The 23,045-nt window shown below is 33.9% G+C and overlaps 1 protein-coding gene across 3 annotated transcripts in view; it reads right to left on the minus strand.

Annotated features, from left to right (window-relative positions):
- Positions 1-23,045, minus strand: part of LOC118201124 (uncharacterized) — a 177,236-nt gene that overhangs the window by 153,826 nt on the left and 365 nt on the right. The gene's annotated exons all lie outside the window — the stretch shown is intronic.

The following is a 23,045-nucleotide window of genomic DNA, read 5'->3' on the forward strand; positions in this document are numbered from 1 at the left end:
CGTCAAAATACATTTTTCGAAATTTAATCCAGCATATGCGGTGATTTAATAAATGCAACGTAATGAGCGCTTAAAAATGAAATCTAGTACTAGCCGTTCAAAATTAATTCAGCGTTTGTTTATAGTAAAATGACGAGTGTTTTCTGCAAACATTTCAAATCATTCCAGTGGTGCTTTCAAGGGCAAAATTCCTTATTAGTGAAATGTTAAATACGAAATAGTGTTTTGCACTGGTCCCATCAAACAGTGGAATATTATAAAAAGTGATGTTGAAATGTTAAATTTCAGTTTATATATATTTAGTGCTATGACTGCCCATCAGCGTGAGTATGCCTGCCATTATTATTTAGCATACAACCCATAGTGTAACTGCGAATTTTCAAATGATTTTGTGTGCGGGTCCCCCCCCTTTTTTGAGTTTGAGTATTTTTTTTTTTTATTATTATTATTCATTTACAATGAATTTTAGGAAATTTAATAAAAAGAGTCCAACAACGAAGAAAATTGTTAAGATCACCAATCGAGGTGAAAGAAAAGCTTGATGACAAGTATGAGGATGACATTCATAACTAGGACTAAGTTACTGCATACCGTATACTGAGTATGATGATGTCTACGATTGTGGAAAACAAAGACGCTTTTAAATGCGGTAATGCTGCGAAGGAAAGTGAAATCCATTACCAAACATGGACATTAGGTGCAAGCTAAGAAATTGCTTTTGCTCTGCATAACAAGAAAACATTTATGTACAGTATCAAGTGCAGTACTTCATTTATGTAGAGAATATATTTCACACACTATATTCGTATTTTAGTATTAAAAAGTGTTATAATAATAGGATTTTATTCAAAGAACAGATGAAGTCTCTTTATTTCTCATCGGAAAAGTTCGTTCGGTATACGTCTAGTTTGGTATACACGTACGTTCAAGGATCTGGAATGGATTAATGACGCATAACGATTTTCACTTTACACATTTTACCAAAAGACAAGAATAGTTTAAAATGATCGTCTGTTTCTCTTCATGGAAAACAAATACTTTGTTGGCGAACGAAAACATCAGAAAAAACTTGAAAACAAACAACTTCCTCACACTGTCCGCAAAATGAAATATCGTAAAAAAGTAAAGCAAAAACAATCTTGTTTTTCATATTTCTTACGATATTAATAATAAACAATAAGAAAAACTAAAACAACGTTCTTAAAAAAAAGTGCATTCATATTTCTTTAATTTGAAATTTATTTATACCTGTTTCTATAATAAACCTCAAAATAATTCAATGCAGAAAAAGATCTCCAAAGAGTCTGACCCTTTGTTTCACCAGTTCTAGATATGACATGTAAACAGGGTGTATCTCTTTTCAACGCTCTCAGTTCGAAATCGTCAATCTCTCCAGGCATTTAAAGAACAAAAACCCCGTGAAGTTACTCTGGCATTCGTAATCACGCCTCGAGTATACCTGGTCTCAGCCCCTAGGGCGTTGTTTATAAAAAATCGTTACAACTCTTTCTCACAGACTTTTTTATGCTGATCCGCACTCTTGCGGTGGTCACGCGTTTGGGTTGCTGACCTCTAGGCCTAGTGTTGCTCCGGAGTCTTCTTAGGACACCGCAAACCTCACAGATTTTGATACCAAATCTCCTCGTTTACATTTTTTTCTTCCAACCAGTTTGCTTACGAATGAGAGAGGTTACTACGAATATTTCCATGAATGAAACTTGAACACGTTTTGTAAATGCAAAAAAAATTTCTCGCGAAAGGCATTGGCAGAAAGCTAATTGGTTATCTGAAAGTACACGTACACAATTCAAGAGTAAAATTATACAGTTTCTTACAAACCAATTAATGCCTTTTTTTAATGCTAAAATTTCTTTTTAACTGGGATTGATTACAATATATATTGTGTTTATATATATTATCATGCAATCCTCTTTTTTAAAAAAATTACGATTCCTTAATACTTTCTACTATGATGATGGTATTAAGATCTATTTTTAACCCAGACTGGGGGGGAGGAATGGTAGTCACTCCACACTCCTTGTAGAGACATTAGGTTGTTTCGAAGCAGGAGAGATGAAAAATGAGCAATGCCCTCGCCGGAATTCGAGCCAAGGACCTCTCAAATATCCGCCCAGCGTATTGACCACTACACCACGAAGGGATGCTAGGAAAACGGGAGAAATACCTTACATCCTCTTCAATAATAATCACAAATCATCAAGATGAAATTAGCCCTATAATAAACCAGGAGGATCTGGATATTACAATTGACAAATCAATAAATAACCATAAAAGACGGGTACAAACGAACATTTAAAATCAATCCCTACTGCAACTGGAAACTCCTCATTAGCAGTCAATTGAAAAAAAATAATATGCAAGCACTTTACAAACGTTTTCAGCCACATCATGATCCAAAACAAGTAAAACGATGAAAAAGCTTCAAAAAAGAAACAAAGCAAAGAAAAATTATATCAGACACCAAAAGATCTTCTTAGAATACCTTCTGCAATAATATAGTCAACAAATTTGCAATTACTTTCCAAACTGCACTACCTTTTCAGCAAAATCCCTTGCTACAGCATTTACAGTAATGGACACTGCGTTGAAATATCCTAGATAAAGTTTTCCCACAGGATATACAAACTCAGAAAGTGAGCATCAAGCAATTATCAAACAGCATCGATTGTAATCACAAGTTCTATAAACTCTATAAGAATTTAACTCTAAGAATTCTGTTTTCTGGTAGTGATAAAATTGCATTTGTCAAATATTACTGTAAATTTCAGCCTCAAAAGTATAAGTACCTGTAACTGTATATACAAGTAATTTAATTGAAAACTGTAAAATTTTGAGCTTAAATTATAAAATACGCGTTCTAGTTCCACATTATGTATGCAGGACTGCATATGTAAACGGTTACTGTATATATACACTGAAATAAATGTCGTTTGATCTACCGATCCTGCTCCTAGACTGCAGTTATCTGATAATAAAGAAAATAACTTTCGACTAGCTGGACGTTAACGGCTTGAAGCATAATAGCATATAAGCCGTCCAGCTGGTGGTGCACCTTCCCCACCAAAAAAAAAAAAAAATAATAATAAAAACTAAAAGCATTCAAATTTTAACGATTGCACAGAACGCCTCATATAAAGTTTAATATGGTTTGTTATCGATAGAGACGGCCCAAGCGAAAGAGCGAAACCTTATATATAAGATATTAGATGAATAAGCATCTAGACTAACATAGAAATATTATATATCTTCTGTATCTTAGAAAAGTGAAAAAAATATGGAATGTAGATGTATAAAAATACTGAACGTTTTTTAATTAGACATATCATGAATTAAATGCATTTATATTTAAACTAATCCGATTAAAAAGTTAAAAAAAAAACAATAATAATAATAATAATCTTAAGAACTGTATCTATTGGTTTCAAATAGTTTAGTTTGTGAATTAATAACAGACATAAAGTATGAAGAACAATACCTTAAGTTTTTCCGTATGGCAACAAATTTGAATGTAAAGTGAAACAACGAAAAATTCTGTTTTGAGACTAACAAACCTTTTGGGCTTTAAAAAGAAATAAATAACAAAGCAAAGGAGAATTATTGCAGCACGCGGAATAAAATTTTTTAAAAAATTCTGAAAATTTTCAGATTTTAACTGGGGTTTAAAGGAGTTTGTTAAGGTTTTTTAAACTCTCACTGAGCTCGTAGTCTACCAGTTTTTTGTTACACTCACACCTACTAACCCTCCCTCCCCCCTTTTTTTGTCTATTACTAAGCATTATTTTCTTCGCATTTACGTCAAATTAACAAAATTACACAAAATTTAAAAGCAGCATAGAAGTATACGTTTAGAATTCCTAAGTGTTGGCATACATTTTTCTGTTTCTTTCAGTTCATCATATTGTAGAAACATTAGGTATAGTTTTGGAAGCAGGAAAGATGAAAAATTAACAACGCCTTCGCCGGGAATCGAACCATGGACCTCTGGAATACCGGCCCAGCGTGCAGAACCACTACACCACGAAGGCACGGTAGGAAGGCGGGAGAAATACCTTATATACCCCATCTTTTGAAGGGCGACTGGGGCTTTTAGGGGACCCAATCGCCAAATCCTGCGTGTGGAGAATCCTCATCCAACATCCTTTTAATTCGGGCGCCACTGTAGAGACATTACATAAATTGGAAAAAGCAAGATGAAAAATTAGCAACCGACTTCACCGGGAATCCATCCACGGACCTCTGAAATACCGGCTCAGTGTGCTGACCACTACACCACGAAGGCACGCTCGGAAGGCGGGATATATATTCCCCCTTTTAATTGGCGTTTTTTTTTTTTTTTTTTTTTTTTTTTTTTTTTTTTTTTTTAGGTGATCCAATTGCCAAATCCTACCCTTTTAGATCGGGCGCCACTGTAGAGACATTAGGTATTTTTTGGAAGCAGGCAAGATGAAAAATATGCAACGTTCAGAAAATCGCAGAATATTTAAAAACAGCATATCTTTAGAATTTCCGGTAGACTGGAGTTTAAAATGTTTTATTCCGTACGGTGTCGCCCTTGTTCGCTTTGAAATCGTTGAGTTTGTTAAACAAAATTTTTTTAAAGTTTTATAAAGTACGAAACAGATAACAGAACAAATTCCAAATTCGGACTTCCAGGCGCCCATATTAGGGTGGAGGGCTTCGTTATTCAAAATTTAATGGCTCTAGGTACCGTTATTTTTTCACAGTACGAGAATATTATTATAATCATTCACTTTAAATTCAAATGCTTTTACATGAATAAAAAATAATTAATATAATTGCAAAAGGGGGCTGCACTTAAAATAACTAAAGCACTTATATATGCTGAATTACTGCTATTTATACTATCGCCAAAAAAATTCATTTTATTTTGCATTACAAAAGGTATTTTTGAATTTTTATTTTAATATAAAGATTTCAATTCAAAGTTTATCCAATATTGCAATATAGAACGATAATTGGCCGGCTAGGCTATGCAATAATTCTATTCTTAACAGTCTTCGAGTAAAAAATGAATCAAATTTAAATGACAGTGTTACTAATTACACAATAGAGAACAATTTTCAATTAAAGAAAATTATACGAGAACATTTCTCAGAAGAAAAAACTAAGTATAACCGCATGTTCGAGTACTACAACAAATCAGATAGAAGCCTGCCAATGAAATAAAAGGAACAACTTATCAACATATCAAACTCGATCTTAAATTGTAAATTTAAGCTATAGCAGCTCCAAAAAGTTTGATTCCAGATTCATGCAGAATAACTAGAATTTTCCACACAGCTATAAATATTTTAATATCACTTGGAATAATTCATTTTTAAAGGAAAACTCTTTTCTGAACATGTGTGACAAAAACAAAATATCCAAAAAATTAAATGCTGAATATGAAATGCGACTGCAGATAACATCAATAGAGCTAGACTTCGATAGTTCGGTAAGAAATGGCAAGCACACCCCTATCACTAAATATATTGCAAGGGTACGTGAAAAATGGAGCACGAGTTAATGCTACTAATGAGTAAATTACATTACAATACTTGTCTTCAACTGTCTTTGCATAAAGTAACTATAAGATCTTTATCTACTTTAAATATAATTTTAAGATATATTTTTCTAAGGGTGATATAGGATTCTCCAAAAAAACCCGAAAGTTTTAAGAGTTCCGTGAGGTGTCAAAGTTTGAAAAACCATTGGTCTAGTGCAATAGAAAAGCAATTCAATATTCTATTTTTTTTCACGACCAAATTCCGTCTTCCATAAAAATACGAAGATACGAAATTATAATTTCAAAGTTAACTTAAAAATAAGAAAAAATAAACACTTCCTCATTTATAAAGCAAACAAAATTCCATTACTAGTTGATAATCACATCACAAGGATTTCCCACATTTCACCTGATGCTGTGAAGGAACATTCTACCGGTGGCAAAGAAGTACACAAAGTATGACAGGCAGCTGTTTCCTTTTCATTGCAAAAAAAAAAAAAAAAAAAGACACAGCCAGCTGCGATGACTCTTCCTAGCACTGAAGCCGTTATCAATCAAACCGATACGAGAAAAATTCCATCCACATATTGCAATCATTAAAGGTGTTCCTTATTTTCCGACTCAAAACTGAAACACCTACGTATATGTATATGCAAATATTTTTTTTTTTTGAAACGTTTGGAGATGAACATATTTATTTATTTATTTTCATTTTTAATTATCAGTTTATTGATTTTTATTCTGTAACTTAAGATATGTGAGAATCTTAAATACACTTTTACAATCTTAAACAAACTAACTGAAGTACCGAACGTAGCCCGGGCTTTACGCAAAGTAAAGAGACTTTATTTTGAGGGAACGGAGGTAGATCGAAATCTCTGGTAGTCAAGTGATTTTCCTCTTATTTTGGTTCAAAGCCAATTGTGCAAAATTTTACCAAACTCGAATAAAACTCTAGAACAGTGTAGAATTAAGACGTTCCCATGTAAAGGTTTTAGTAAGAACAGGTACTTTCTTTGTTGTAGGTTATGTCTTTTTTCGGAAATGAGCTTTCGAAAAATCCCCATCTATTTCGGCTAATTTCTTCATCGTTTTTTATATATTCGCGAAAAACTGATACATAACGTAGTTATATTCTGCTTTAAAGATTCTACACTATTGTGGAAAGTTCCACACTGTTCTATAGAGTAAACGCATACATGCCGCACCTAGTAGCTTTAATAAGAGCTGATAGTGGGATCGCAACAACGGCGACTTAAACCCAAAATGGGTGACGTGATTTCAAAATTGAAACTTGGTAAATATATATAATTAGTATTCATTGTAAAAAAAAAAAAAAGAAAGAAAGAGGGAAAGAAAAGCAATTATAAAATTACTAGCTTAGCATATATAGCTTCCACTGGTAGCGGAAACACAACAATGGCGACATGAGCCTAAGGTGGATGACGTGAGCACAATGTTCTACAAAAACTTCAGTGGATCCTGTTGCATGGGTTTTTGAAATCTTACGTAGACAGTGGTGACCTTACCCTTGTTTTGAAGGTCAAGCATGCAAAATTTCATCAAGATTGGAATAAAACTGTAAATTCGAATGAATTTCAAACACAATATATCATATATATATATGATATTTTAAATGCGTAGTTAGAAATATTGGATGCATAAACCAGAAACTTCCAGACGTGGCCACTTCGAAACATAATTTTTGTCGCATAATAATTCACATCGGATCATTTTGGTAGACAAGGTATTTATCTAATCATAGTTAAATACGATAATTTGTATGTACCTGGGTTTTAAAAGTAATGTAAGCATCTAAGATGTAAGCATCTTAGGCAGGAAAGCATAGAAGCGCGGAGAATGCAAACAGAATGCCAGAAATTAGGAAAAGGAATGACATAGTTGCTTGCGAAGCAGTATTTATACTAAGTAAGTGCGTAAGTACAGCTAAGCTGTGATTGGTTAATTTTAGGTTTTTGTTCCTTTTTTCAAGCAGCGTTATGTAATTTCGAAAGACCTCGAATTTGGGAGAACAGATTAATTTAGGGGGGAGAACACCAAATTTAGAATAGTCAATTTTGAGGTTACCCAATCATTTCTTAGCATAGCCATTGTATTTTATTATATCTTACACACACACACATATATATATATGTATGTAAGATAAAAAATATAAAAGCAAACTTCTAAATGTAATTCACTATAACCTCTTTTATTTTCTATTTCATTTGGGAACTTCATCTATCTGTCCTAAAAATAGCGCGTAAGTCTAAACTGCGTCATTCAAATTAATCATGCGATCTTACGTAACCCTTAATGCAGATGCCTCTTGACCAATCACCGAATTGTAAACCATAACTAAAAACTGACTCCCTCCCTTCTTTCTATGAACTGAAGCGTCACTTTCGCTTAAGCTTTCCTCTTGGCCAGAAGCTTTGCGGCTACTTTCTTTGTTCAAGGAATATGTGCTGATCTAACAAAAATGTAGAGCGCATAGACGCTCGTCCGTATGTGAACCAAATATTGCGAATCCCGACTTGCTTTCCTTAATAATAAAGTTATTTTGAATCCGGACATATTTGCCTTACCAAGTTTCTTCGCTACTCATCTGTTACGCCACCGCCAAGCTCCAAATCATTCATTTTATATTATGACATATCAACAAGTGCAATTTTGTGGGTTCAGCTAGTAATTAATAATTAATGAAATTAATCTGCGTTTTTTGCTTTTAAATCGCTTAGTTTGTTAATTAATAATAATGAATTTGAAAAAAAAATGTATTTTATGCATTTCTTAACGATAAAACATTGCCGTGCGGAAGATAAAAATATTTTAATTCGGAAGGCGGAAGCACATTTCTTTTAAATTGCCGAAACAGTTTATTAAATTCGAAAGAGAAATATATTGTGAGTGGTTACACACTTTTATATCGCCGAGGTTTCTGATTAAATTTGAAATATATAACATTTTGCAGAGTGACAAAACAAAGCTTTACTGATGACCGATGAAAATTCATCTTTATCCGTTACAATACAGATGTTAGTGAAAGTTTATTTAAGCTGAGAGGGGATGAGCCAGAGAAGACATATACGGGTAATCCAGTATACAGTCTTCTTATAATTTTTCTTATTTCCGAAATGCAGTAAAAAGTAAAATTTTATAATATATTCTAAGAAATCTTTAATTACAATATATACTTTTTCAGTTTTTTATTAAATACCATAATGCATAAAATATGTTATGTTAGAATATTCACACGAATTGCTAAATCTTAGCTGGATGTATGCAAATATACAAGAAATCATATATTTTAATCAGACCGTTTTATCTTTGTCGTTTCGTGTTTTACTATTTTCCTTTTATTAAATATAATACTCTAAAATTTTAACTTACCTTTCTTAACAGAAAGAGAAAGAGTTAAGGGAGGACCAAAATCAAATCTAAATCAAATCAAATCAAAATCTTGAAACATTTTCTACGGTTTTTAGCGCATCAGAAATATAACTCTTTGAACTGCAATTCACAACTTTGAATGCTGTTACAAAAATCTCAAAGCTATAGAAATCGCTTTTCTACACTACTGGATTTTGTACGCTCATCTAAAGCCAACGTTTCATATGTTATTTCAGCGTCCGCCGAAGACATCACGGAAGAAATGTCGCCGAGAACACAACCCAAGGCGAAAACATCGTCATACAAAACATGGAAGGAGAAAAGAAAGCAAAACACATTGTAAGTATAGTAGAAAATAAAGAGATGCGAAAAACCTTACAGTTTTAAAACATCATCGTACACAATATGGTGATTAAAAAAACAAAGCATCTACAATTAATTCTACACAGCTAATATTTGTTATGACGCTTGAGAAAGGCTTAGCAGCATAAAGACATAGAGTATGTGATTAACGATTCCATCAAAACAACATATTATATACATAATTATGCAATTACTATAAAGCTAACGAAAATAACTGCTGCATTAATCTATTACAATTCTTAACTTCTTTCAGTTAATAGTGAAATGAAAATGTCTGGAGCACTGCAAACACATTCACTCAAAAAAAATTACTAAATGAGATTTTTGAGAAATTCACGATTCCAAGCTACAACTGTATACTTTTATTGCCAAAAAATTTCTTTTTAGTCATTCCAAAATATCTATAGCATAGTAAATTTCTTGACAGATTCTTAGAACGTAAGAGTATTTCCTAAAACCATATCATATATCTATCACAGAAGTATTTCACAACAATGTTATCGCTAAAATGTGTGTCGCTGTAGCTAGGTTTGGATAAATTCAGTCCATTTCCAACACAAATTCGTAAATTAAGAGAAAATTACGTGCAACAATTCTTTTAGTTAAATCACTTCAACAGATATACTTCAATACTAAAATTCTGTATTTAGTTTGTCTCCCACGTTGTTAATTAGTAATTACAACTGCTCCACCTAGAACATTTAAACCGCAAATTGGAATTTCAGATGCTGAAACACAAAAACGCGACTTCCGTTATTACTTCAAAACACAACACCAACCGAGAATTGAGGTCGCAACAGCTGAGTAAATACCCACCCAAAACACTAGTTCAGGACCAGTTCATGATAAAATAAAAACAAAAAATTTAATACCTTTGGAGGGCGGATATGCTTCCTTTCAAAAATGGAAGAGCGCGAGTGCAATTAACATAAATTTATATCATTGCTTAATTGTATGTATGAATGTTCTTCGCATGAACAAGTGCAACTCCAAGCTCGAATTTTTAATTTCGATTTTTAGCCCAAAGGAGTGTTAGCCGGAACGGTTACTAGTATTGAAATGGCATTTTGCGACGAAGCACTTTAACGGTTGTATCGCTTTTCAAACTGTTACCACCAAACATTATCGCCTGTATAATATTTAAAGAAATTAAATAATGAAGAATCTGTATGAATACATGTAGTATGTTTCTCGCATTGTGAAAAAACAACGATACCTAGAGCCTTTATTATCTATTTCATAATTTTTAAACTTTAGCGAATTTTTTATTAAGAAACTCGACGATTTCAAAGCGAGCAGTGGCAGCCCACGGTATGGAATAAAATATGCGCGACACTGTGTATCAGAAATTCTAAAGATATGCTGTTTTTAAAGTGTTGTTTGTTGTTTAGCCCATAGGGGTGTTAGCCCAAATGCTCTCAAAACTTTGTATGTGTAAATGAAAAAAAAAAAAGCCCCTCTGGACATAATATAAAATCTGAAAGCTTTCGGACTTTTTTATTTATTTATTTCATATTTTGTGCGAATTTTAAAAATAATTATTAAAAACTCAGAGATGCATGGTGCAGGTAAACCAAAACGAAGAAAGAAGGAATGAAGAAAAACCCGCCATAAACATATGTGGAGCCACCACAATCTTTGCACCAAAACTGCTTAGGGCATCTAAAGTTGCGTTCAGACGGGGGTGTAAAGGGCATAAGTGGTTAAAGCCGAGCTCCGTTGTCAAGGCAACCAGTCTGTGCTACGTCACAAAATCTGGTTTAGGGCTCGTAGCATAAAGGTTCAAACTTTTCAACTTTACGCCGAGTTTGGGATAAGCGTCGACCAATCAGAGCGAAGTTAAAACGAAGCGGAGTTCTACAGAAGATTTCGATGTCACAAAACAAGCAGAGCGAACGCGGGAAATCAATCGAGCAGGAGAACATCGCGGGAAAGTTGTAGACGCATCCACGCATGCGCAAATTTAGCTTCTCGCATTGGCCACGGCTTACACCCCGTTTTCGCAGGTGTGAACGGAACTCCTGTATTTCATGCCCTTATGACTATGTCTCTATGCTCTTTATGCCCCCGTCTGAACGCAACCTAAAAGTCTTATCCCGTCCTGACTAACTGGCATTCTAAAATGCTGCCACGTGTAAATTTGATACTTCATCGATCGTATTAACGTCACAGGTTTGTAAACCCAATGATTCCAGATTTAACTTGACAATATTATTTCGTACGGGGTCAGCAGAGTACTCTATACCAGCGGTCGCCAACAGGTGGTTCGTGAAAATTTTTTGATGGTCCGCAGAAAAATTGGGACATAATTTATATTTTAATGAAGATTCAGTTTAAGAAATGACAAGTAACAAAACCTATTATGGAATATAAATTATACGTTTTTTTAAATTTTAGCTATTTTACTTTTTTTTTTATTTTAGCTACTATTTTTAGCGAAATTCCTTCTGAATTTAGCGACTTTTTAGCTCTTTTTGCAGGTGCAGATCTAGCGACATTTGAAAGTGAGAGCTGGCATCCCTGGATATACTGCTATTATCAATAATAGCGCGAACTGGAATTCTCTTTCCTTTTGAATTACAAACATATGCTATTGTAGTCGTTAATAACACAATTTTTCTCCGTGTCAATAGGCAGTTGGATGGATTTTTATGAGAACCATCTACATTCTTGTTTATAACTGCATCACTGGAAGTTTCCTTTTTGTTTTGTCTAACCGTTGATCATTGGCGCCATTGCTGAGTATGCAATGATTATTATGTTTACAATAATTAAAAATAGGCGGCATAACACTTTCAGTTTATTGATATTGCTTTGCGTTTGCCGGTTTGTTCTTGCTTTTCTACAAGGTCCTTTTCAATGATATGGAAATGTGAAGCTTTCTGTACAAGAAGGTAAGACTTTTGTACTTTTCATATAATTTTTTAATGTGAACGAAATATATATAGTAGCCTGAATTTTCATAAAGGCATGCTGCTCAACACCAAATGTTTCAAAAATTATATTAACAAATGAAAATTAGAATTAATGTATTGGAAGGTTGAATATTGTTTTTTCATATTAATATGTTGTTTTTAAGGTCTGATTTAAGGTTTTCTTTTAAATTCATATTAGTAGTCCGCCAATATAAAATTATATATGTAGTGGTCCGTGAAGTTCTAAGGGTTGACGACCGCTGCAGTAATAAGCCTAGAACTATGCAGCAAACAATATCACATATAAAAAAACAATAACCATAGAGATACTAAAGTGTAAACTCTTTGAAGATAATTATTCCAAAGTTTTATATAGGCTGCCGCATTTTTCTTGCCAAAATTTGACTGACATGAATTTTTTCACCAAAAGGAAATAAACTGCATGGCCACTGTAAATGAGATACGTCTTCCTTCATATCAATTTTCCATTCTTCTCATTCTGTTTGCATTTCTCAAAGCTGTATTTCCACAACACAATTTCTTTACTGATGTATAATTTTATTCTATGGGAATTAGAGCATTCTGAACTTCATTGCGATATGTGATACTTAAAAGATAAATAAATCAGGGGGAATAGAATTTAAGTTTTCGTTTTATTTTTCGATAAACTCCAGAGATAAACGAAAAACAACTATGCAGCGTGCCAAATGATCAACACCTAGAAACTTAGGAAACAATATTTATCATGTGCTTTTACAAAAACAAGTCAACGGTTAAGGGCATAATTGCAACATGTAAGCAAATATTTGTTGGAAATAAATTTATTGCAATAATACTTTTATGTCAATCTTAGTTCCCAAAGGGTAGGTGTGTAGGTGTATTTAATTATGGCAAAGCACACGAGGGCTATCTGCCTAAGGGGAGGGATGCCTTTCGTGGAGGACTTTCTAATGGAAACTGGCTCGTGTACACGTTACACATGGGGAAAACCACGAAAACGCCCATGCAGCCAGCCTGTTCGCGGGATTCGAACCTCGGACCGAACTACCAGTGTTCAGCGACTTTACCGCTCGGCCGCTGGGGGGCCAGTTCCCAAAGGGAATAATAAACACAAGCACTACCAAAAGTATATTTACATTTCAGAAGGGTTGCTATTAAGGAAACATATATTAGTGCTAATTTACAGCCTTGTGAGGGGGTCGTTTTAGTTAGGGTCATAGAAGAGTCCGATATAGTGAAATAATTATTTATTAACAGGTTTAAGTTACACTCGGACATTACATTTAACTTTAAGAAAATTACAGAGCAAAAGTCTGATACAACCTATCAAGTTAGACACTTGGCTTTTACTAAGTCCTTCTCTGGCTACTCACCAGAGGGCAGCTTTGTTGTCACAGTTAGTCCAACAGTTTATGTTAAAGGTTGGTTACAAACTCCCCCTCTGGCTCCGCCGACGACCCGGCAAGGCTACAGAACTAGATGATTTGGGAGAATCTTGTAACATTGTCTATAGTCTCAGTTTTTTTGGTTTCCTGGGCAAGGGGACCTCTTTTTGACGCACTGTCCGGAACCACAAGTTCTTGATTATTTTGGGAATGCCAAGTAACTTTTGGCGGTCTACCTCTCTTCCTGAGTGAAAGAATGGGAGAAGTGGACGAGTTTTTGAAAGGTGTTAGTGCAGACGTATGGTACATTCCTAACGGTTCTGATGGTTTATGAAGGCTTGAAATGACATAGGAAGTAGGTGACGTCTGTGTCATTACCAAGTATGAACCGTCATGCTTTTGTATGAACTTTGAAGTCTTTTTGTTCTTTGCATTGCTAACGGGATGTAATTGACCCATACTTTATCACCTGGTGAATAAAACACATGTCGTCTTCCTTTTATCATATTGCTTTTTACGTTGATCTTGCTTTATTTCGATACGCTCTCGTATCTCCTTTGTAATAGTTGCGAATCGTTAAAGATAAGGGGTGATTTCAGGAACAAAGTTATCATTTTCGACCACAGCTTTGAAATCATGAACAACGTCGTCGACAGTTCTCAGCTCTTTTTCAAACATTAGGAATGCTGGTGTATGGCCTATAGAGTCACAGACGGCCGTATTCATAGCGAAGAGAATAACTGGGAGTTTCGAATGCCAGTTGTCATGCGCATTCCCTACAAGAATTGCAAGACGAGGTTTTAAGTCTCTATTTTTCCGTTCCACAGGATTTGATTGAGGAAAGTAAACTGGTATCAAGTTTTGATTGATATTTAGTATGAGCAAACTTGTTGCATGACTGCACTGATAAACTTGAGTTCCGTTATCGCTGATAATTCTTCGTGGTATACCATGCCGCATGAATATTTCTTCGATGAGGGTTATAGCGCAGTCGTGTGCTGTAGCTTGAGCAAGAGGAAATAATTCAACCCCCATCGCGAAGCACAGTCTTCGACAATGGAGATCCATTGTTTTTCAGTGTCAGGTTTTGGCAGTGGTCCAAACAAATCAATAGATATGATCTCAAAACGTTGACAATAGACAGGGGTTCTTAGCAGTCCAGCTGGCTTTTGGTTGGTAGCCTTGTAGCAGTTGCATTCAGGACAGCTTTTCACATTAGTCGGATATGTACCTTTTCATACCAGTCCAATAATAGCGTCTGGCAATTCGTTGGAATGTTCCTTCCTCTCCATAATGTCCAGCCATTGGGACATCATGGTGCTTTCGCATGATGGATTCACGCTTGGCAGTTGGCATAACTAACTGGGCTTCTTCTGAATCAGAGTCAGGGACATATCGGTAGAGAACACCTTGATTCATTAAGAATCCCCGTTCAGTCCAGTTGGCACATTCTTCAGTTTTCTGAGTGGATTCGGAACTTTCTGTAATTTTTTTTAAGTTTTCATCTTTAAGTTTGAATTTACGCATGTCTTTTGGACTTCCTGTGGGCATGTCCACTACAGATATATTTGAAATTTTGCAAGATGAAATTTCATGTTGAGCTTGGACAGGACAGCATGTCAGCGATGATGTTTGCCTTTTCAGGAACGTACTGTACTTTCAGGTTGAAAAACTGAATTTCGAGCGCCCATCTAGCAAGTCTTCCGGTTGGAGACTTGAGGTTCAAAAGCCATTTTAAAGGTTGATGATCGGATGCTGTAGTTACTTCTGATCCTTCGACGTAACCACGGAATTTTTTCAGGGCCTAGACTACAGCGAGGGCTTCTCGTTCAGTCGCCGAATGGTTTCGCTCAGCCTCAGGAAGCAGGCGGCTCGCATATTCGATAGGATGCTCTTTAGACCCTTCCCCTTGAAGTAAAACGGCTCCAAGAGCATAATTGCTTGCATCTGTTCGAAGAATACACAGTTGAGTTCCATTTGCTTGCTTTCAACACAGGAGGTGTTATGAGCAGTTTTTTAAGAGTTTCAAATGCTTTTTTGCTGGTTGAAACCTCATTCCCATTGGACTTTCTTCTTTGTCAAATCACTAAGAGGTTGTGATATTTCCGCGAAGTTTTGTATATATCGTCTAAACCAAGAACACGTTTGATGGAAGGATTGGAGTTCCTTGATGTTTTGGGAAGGTTGAATTCTCTGGATAGAGCAAACTTTTTCTGGATCAACTTCGATTCCTTTTTGTGCAATCCAAAATCCCAAATATTTCACACGAGAAAAAGCGAAATGGCACTTCTGTCTGTTTGCGTGCAGTTTGAAGAGCAAAAGCCTTTCGAAAACAACTTTGAGATCGGAAAGGTGTTTCTCGAATGATTCTGACAACACAATTATGTCGTCCAGACAAGTGAGGGTTAGGATGTCCTAAAGTCCATTGCGAAAACGGTCTATCAATCTCTGGAATGTTGCTAGGGAATTCCGAAGACCAAAGGGCATTCGTAAGAAACGATATGTTCCGAAGGGACACACAAATGCTATCTTGTCTTGGTCACCAGTATGAACCTTCACTTGATGATAACCTGGACGAAGATCAAGGGTGGACATAAAAGGAGTACGATTTGCCTCGTGTAACAGGTCGTCCATTCTCGGAAGTGGGTAGGAATCCGGAACTGCAATCGCGTTCAATGTCCGGTAATGTATGCAGAAGCATACTGTTCCATTAGGTTTCGGTATTAAAACAACTGGGGATGCGCAAGAGGATTCGCATTCTTCAATTATGCCTTCAGATAAGAGCTTGTCAGTTTCTTGCTTTAAGATTTCTTTCTTGGCAGGGTTCATTCTGTATGGTGGTACAGCTACTGTTCTGTATGGTGGTACAGCTACTGTGTGTGGGGGATGGTTTCCAGTTTTAATTCGATGTTCTATGAAAGGTGTTGCTTCTCCCCCTGGTTGGAAGATAGTTGAATAGTGACTCAATAATTCATTTAATTGTGATCTTTCATGAGCCGATAGATGTTGCTCTTTACATTCTCTTACCAGTACAGTATCAACTTCCGACGTACATTCGGCGCGATATTGGGTTTAGAATCATCATCAATAAACTTAAACATTGGTTTCGGATTATCGTGGTAAAACCACCAATGATTTTGTAGATCTAAAACAATTCTAGAGTTTCTAAGAAAATCCGATTCTAAAAGTGCCCTGTTACCCTTTGCTGAGGGAAGCACAAATAAAGTTATGCGGAATGATCTTCCTTCAATGTGAATGTCTACCTGGATCATGTGGACCTCTTCGTACCTTTGAATATCGTCGGCAAGAGTGACCTTTATAGTAGTTTTCCTAAATCCTGATCCCTGTTTTTTCAAGAGATTATATAATGCTTCTCCCGCTATAGTGTGAGTACCGCCAGTGTCAGCACAGACAATTCCCGTAAATCCGTTGATTTTTACTCTTAAAAGAGTCGTGTGAGGTGTTTCTACAAACACTGTATGTAAGTTTATTGCTTTGAAGTCGGCTGATTCTTTACTTAAGAAAGAGCAGGTTGGACACTTAGCCGTAACGACGCCTGATTTTCCACAACCATAACAACTAACAGTTGGTCGATCTTCTCTCATGCCAGAATTCCTTGTTGCTGAGTTTGTAACAATTTGAGGGTTATTTTTATAATTTTTAAGACCACTACGTTGAGACGGCTTTGGAGTGCTATTACTGACGTTTCTACTCCTGATATTTTTAGCTTCTTCATATAAATTTAATTTATCCGCTAGTTGAAGCGGGTCAGTCCACTCGGACCAATGATCCACAAAATGTTCTCTATACTCAGAAGGGGACCATCTTTTAATTTGATGCGATATCATCAAATCCTTTAACTTCTCAAAAGTTTTGACGTTTAATTCGCTAATCCAGCCATCAAAGAAATTTCTCAAATCGAAGTAAAAATCTCGCCATGTACTATTAGGACTTTTGCGATGTTGCGAAAATAATTGTCGAAACTTTTCAGCACTTAATTTAAAACGCTTAAGAGAATTTGTTTGATATTGTCATAATTTTGTGCATCACTAGCAGATTCTTTTGCAATCAGTTTTGCAATGTCATTAGGTAACAAACCTAAGAGATACACTACCCATTTCCTTTGAGGTATGTCCAAAATTGTTAGTTGCCTTTCAAATAAAATGAGAAAAAGGCTCATGTCATCACGTTTTGGATTAAAGTGAGAAGTCTGTAATTGTAACTTAGGGATATCCGTGTCAGTCAGTTTCAAAGCAGGTACGGAATCATGACTAGCACCTGAACTAGCTACTTGTATTTTCAATTTGTCAAGCTCGTGCTTGCGTTCTTCTATTTCTTTAATTTCGTCATATTCGCGTTCCTCACGCTGTTTTCTTTCGTTAAATTCACGTTCCTCTATTTTTTTTCGTTCCGCCATAGTGCTAAAAATTGATCTTTAGTGAACTATTCATTATATTTCTTACTCATTAAAATGGCATCCTTAATATCACCTATTGTCATTTGTTCCGTAACATTTACACCAAGTTCGTTTGCTAGAACACACATATTTTGTTTACGTCCTTTAGCAAAAAACGACATGGTGACGTGTTTCACTTAAAATAAATTCTTCGATGAAAAAAACACTTTATTGTGGCACTAACCAGAAGGTTGTAATGAGGTCACCTTACCCAGAAAAGATTTGTAGTCATTTTACCACAAGTGTCAAAATAATATATAAAAACAACTCTCTTCCTTAAAAGAAAACATTTTAAGTGGCGCCCCACATTGGGCGCCACTTTGTGAAGGGGTCATTTTCATAGAAGAGTCCAGTATAGTGTAACAAGTATTTATTAACAGGTTTCAGTTACACATGGACATTACATTTAACTTTAAGAAAATTACAGAGCAAAAGTCTGATACAACCTAACAAGTTAATCACTTGGCTTTTACCAAGTCCTTCTCTGGCTACTCACTAGAGGGCAGCCTTGTTATCACAGTTAGTCCAACAGTTTATGTTAAAGATTGGTTACAGCTTTTTTTTTTTTTTTTTTTTTTTTTTTCCCTCGCACCAATAATTTATGGACTGATTATTAAAGATTTTTAAGAAAAGGTTACCAGCAAAATACAAAACTTCTAAAAAATATAACATGAAATTTGGTAAACGATAAATACGGATTATTTAATACACATATTTCCTTCTCCAAAAACTATAGCACTTTTTAATTATTAATGACACATAAATACACCAAAATCTAGTAACATTAATTACATGCAATAACCGTCATGGTCATGGTCAGCAATGTTTAAAAAAAAAAAAAAAAACTTAATTTAAAAGAATAATCAAAAACTATATATAAATAATGTGTTTTTTCCCTTCATGATTCTGATGACAAAGGTCCGAGGTTCTAGTCCCGGCGAGGGTATTGCTAATTTTTCATGCCTCCTATTTCGAAATAATCTAATGAGTCTACAGTGGCGCCCGAGCTAAAAAAAGGGTGGGGGATTATGATTCTCCACCACCAGAATTTGGCGATTGGGCCCCCCTAATCTCCAGTCAACCTTTAAAAGGGGGTTGTATATAAGGTATTTTTCCTGCTTTCTTATCATGCCTTCATACTGTAATGGTCAGCACACTTGGCGCATATTTGAGAGGTCCTAGGTTCGAGTCCCTGCGAGGGCATTGCTCATTTTTCATGTCTTCTGCTTCGAAATAACCTAATGACTGCACAAGATTATATTCAAACTCACACATCTGCATTCTGCACAGCTTAGACCTATTCCAGAAACAATAAATGAAACTGGAAAGTTTTCTGAATTTATATTATGCATTAAGTGGAAAATAATGTCAAAATTCGTAACTACATTGCTCTATCATCTAATATTATGCATGGAAATAAGGAGAGACAAAATTATAATTTAAAAAGAAATATATGGAAATTTATACTGATTGACAGGATGAGTCATTTATAGAGAATGACTGTCAATGCATATAGAAGTCTAGTATGGAAAACTTAAAGAATAATCGAAACAATCATGAAATATTTTTAGAGAGCTTTTAGAGAATTAATATATTTCTATGAATGCCATCCGTACAAAAAATGCCTGTATAAAAATATTAATCCAAATAATGTTACACTAATACAATTTTTGGATAAAAAATTAAATGAAATTAAAAAAATAATATAAAAAACATTTCAAAGACGGCAAAAACATTAGAGTCAATATGCCACAACTTTGGGACAGTTTTTTATTGAATTAATTTGGGTCTTTCTCATGAGGATGGACAAAACCAACTCAATTTACACTATCCCTAGTATCAATGAAAATCAAGTCAGTGTTCCTGAAAGCTATGTAAAGCCCAAATCTAAACTTATTTTACATTTCATTTTTTTAAAAAAAATTTTTTATTTCAAATTAAAACTAAAACAATCAGATATCCTAGTGCCCCCACACCCACCATTACCTTGCTTCCAGAGAGAATAAAGTAATAAATGTAAATTAAAATTCTACAAGAATTTGAAAGTAATTCAGACAACTGTTACAGTGGTTTCAGGACAATTTGTTTTAAGTTAAACTTTAAAAAAAAAATTAATAAGGGATTTGGAACCAGGATCAAACTTAAAATAGCTAAATTCCGGCTTATGTTTCATGAGGGAAAATGTTCCCTTGAGAAAAGCAAAATTAATTCAATAAAAAACTGTTCCAATATTTTGATTTATTAGTTTCCAGCTTAAGTTTCATGATTTTTCCTTTTGATTTAATTTTTATATAAATACTGTGTTATTTTTATTCCTTCCAGATCACTTGCCATTGTTTATGCTTCAATGCTGGTACTTTTTGTAATTTGAAGAGCAAAATTTAAGTATAAAATATTAAATATATATAAATAATTTAAGGTAATAAATCACTACTCACAAGAACATGATTTTTTGAAAGAGTTAGAAAATTTAAAATTAAGAGTAAGCTAATGCAAATTTAAATGATTTAATTGAATAATAAATTGTGAAAAAAGATGCCTTGGGCTAAAAACTACAGAAAATAAACATAAAAATGAAAGACGGGCTAATGCCTATATGTCGAATACAATGAAAATGACTGATGTAGCAAACTGAAATGCTTTAAATGGATATCAAGGAGTATTTTATTTTAAAATTTTTCCCTTTGTTACATTTTGAATTCAACAAAATGCTTCAGTCATTCCTGATAGTCAAAAGTTACCCTTAAATTCTATTTTAATCAAGGGTGCTTTTAAAAATCAAAAACAATGCCCCTATGCTTTTTGCTTATTCTTAGCTTAAAAACCAACTTGGGTAAAAACAAATTGATTACAGTAATTAATTATAATTAGTTATTAACTAGTATAACAAATTATGCTATTTTGAAAGTCCTAATACTCACAACTGATTTTATGTAATCATAAAATCAGTTGTAAGTGATTAGGACTTTTTTTTTTGTTTATTACATAAAATATTTATCTGATATATATATATATATATATAATTATAAAACGATTTTTTTAAAAATAAAATACGTTAAAGAATAGTCATGATTATAGCAGTAACTTAAATAAAAATAACAAGATTCGAATCTGTGCTGAAGATTAAAATAAATTCAAAGTGAAGTAAAGGTCGGGTCGGTCGGGTCACTTCACAGAGTCAATATTGTTTATACATTTGAATCTTATCAAAAAAAAAAAAAAAAAAGGTTTCTACATTGAAATCATCTAGTAGATCAAAAGAGGGGAGGAATTAAGAAATCTAGTAAAATGTATACTGCTATGCTTTGTTATACTTTATATTTTAATATGATTAATAGCCTTTTTTTCCCCTTTCTCTTGTACCTACCTACATTTATACAAGTTATGTATAAAGGTAAGACACTTTATTAACTTGTTATTATGATAAAAAACATCTGAAACTCTAGTAAGGCAAATATTAATTCAAAACTCGTCTTTGTAATGTGAAAAAATTTACTTCATATTCCTTCTGCGTCATTATTTATTCAATCTACAACTCCTCATTTGCATTTCGTTCGAAACATTAAATAAACTGTACATATTATAAACAGAATGAATGCATATTAATTTAAAGTAACAGAGTATCAAAAAAGGCACTGACTACAAGAAAATCTAGACATATTTTTTACACAGCGTCTATTATACCTGCGCCCTTTAAACGGGATTATTTTTACAGTTCCCTTTCCTACACGAAATACTTTATTTGCAAATACTAATAAATACTTGCAAAAGTTCGTCGGACTGCAGATAAGTGGAAATTATAGCAAGCCCTTCCGTTTTACAGAGCTTTTTATAAATTTAAGAAAGTGATTATTCACGGCCTATCATATCTTATGTAACAAGGCAATTTCACTTCATTACGGATAAAAATGAGTCCGATAAGTGTAATCTACCAAGATGTGTGCTTTTGTCTTTCTACCACCGGAGGGAGGGGGAGAGATTGCAGTAGAAGCAAACGCTTATCTTCCGATGTTTGTAAGCAGTGATTAAAGAAGTTTAGAAATGAAGACATGGGCTTTAACAGGAGGACGTCGAAAGAAAGAACATGGAAAAAAAAAAAAAAAACTATAAATTCCAAGAATTTCTTTATAAAAACGTAGCTTGAATAATGAAGAACTTGAAAAATGAATATATAACACATACGGTAATATATTTAAAATTCTATTAAATGTTTCCAAGCAACCAATAGATGAGAATATTTCAACCAAATTTAGCAATGCTTTTGAATACACAGCACTTTTTTCTCCAATCAAAGAAATGCTTTTAAATATTGAAAAAAAAAAATCAATTCAAACCTTCAGTACATAAGTAACTTTTTTGAAAAAAATTATCTTGACTTTCTGAAAATTTATACGAATATTTTGAAAATGTATTTCTTTCACCCTTTAAAAACTATTTTTACTAATATCTTGTATGCAAATTTTAACTGGTAGGAAGGTAACACGCAAATTTCCATAATTACATTCTCAACTAATAATAAAATTATTATTCAATGGTATTCAGGTCTTTAAGAAGCAATTTAAAGCGCAACATAAATCTTATTTTCACGCGCTTTTCCAGTTTTCAATCGAAGATATATAGCCACATTCTTAGAGAGAAAATTTAATTCTATCTATTTTTAAATACATCAACGGATATATTACTTACTTCTAACTGCTGAATTACCAATCATGAAATACAAAAACTGTCCCGTCTACTCATATAATACTAGGTATTAATCAATAAAAAAAGGAACATGCTTTTTAGCAGCTAAAACATAATCGTAGAACAAACTTTGCCTCTAAAAATGTTACCAAAAAAATTATATTCATTACTTCTTAAAATATAACTTAGCATTCATATATTTTTGATTAATATGATTAAAAATTAGCATCCTAATTTCTGTTTAAAAAATTAATTATTTTCAATACTTACGCTTATAAAATATTCCTTAACAATTAAATAACCAAATGCCTTATATCCATAAA

This window comes from Stegodyphus dumicola, chromosome 1 (genome assembly GCF_044657685.1).
Source record: "Stegodyphus dumicola isolate Sdum_Otavi_A_Nest chromosome 1, ASM4465768v1".
NCBI lineage: Eukaryota > Metazoa > Arthropoda > Arachnida > Araneae > Eresidae > Stegodyphus > Stegodyphus dumicola.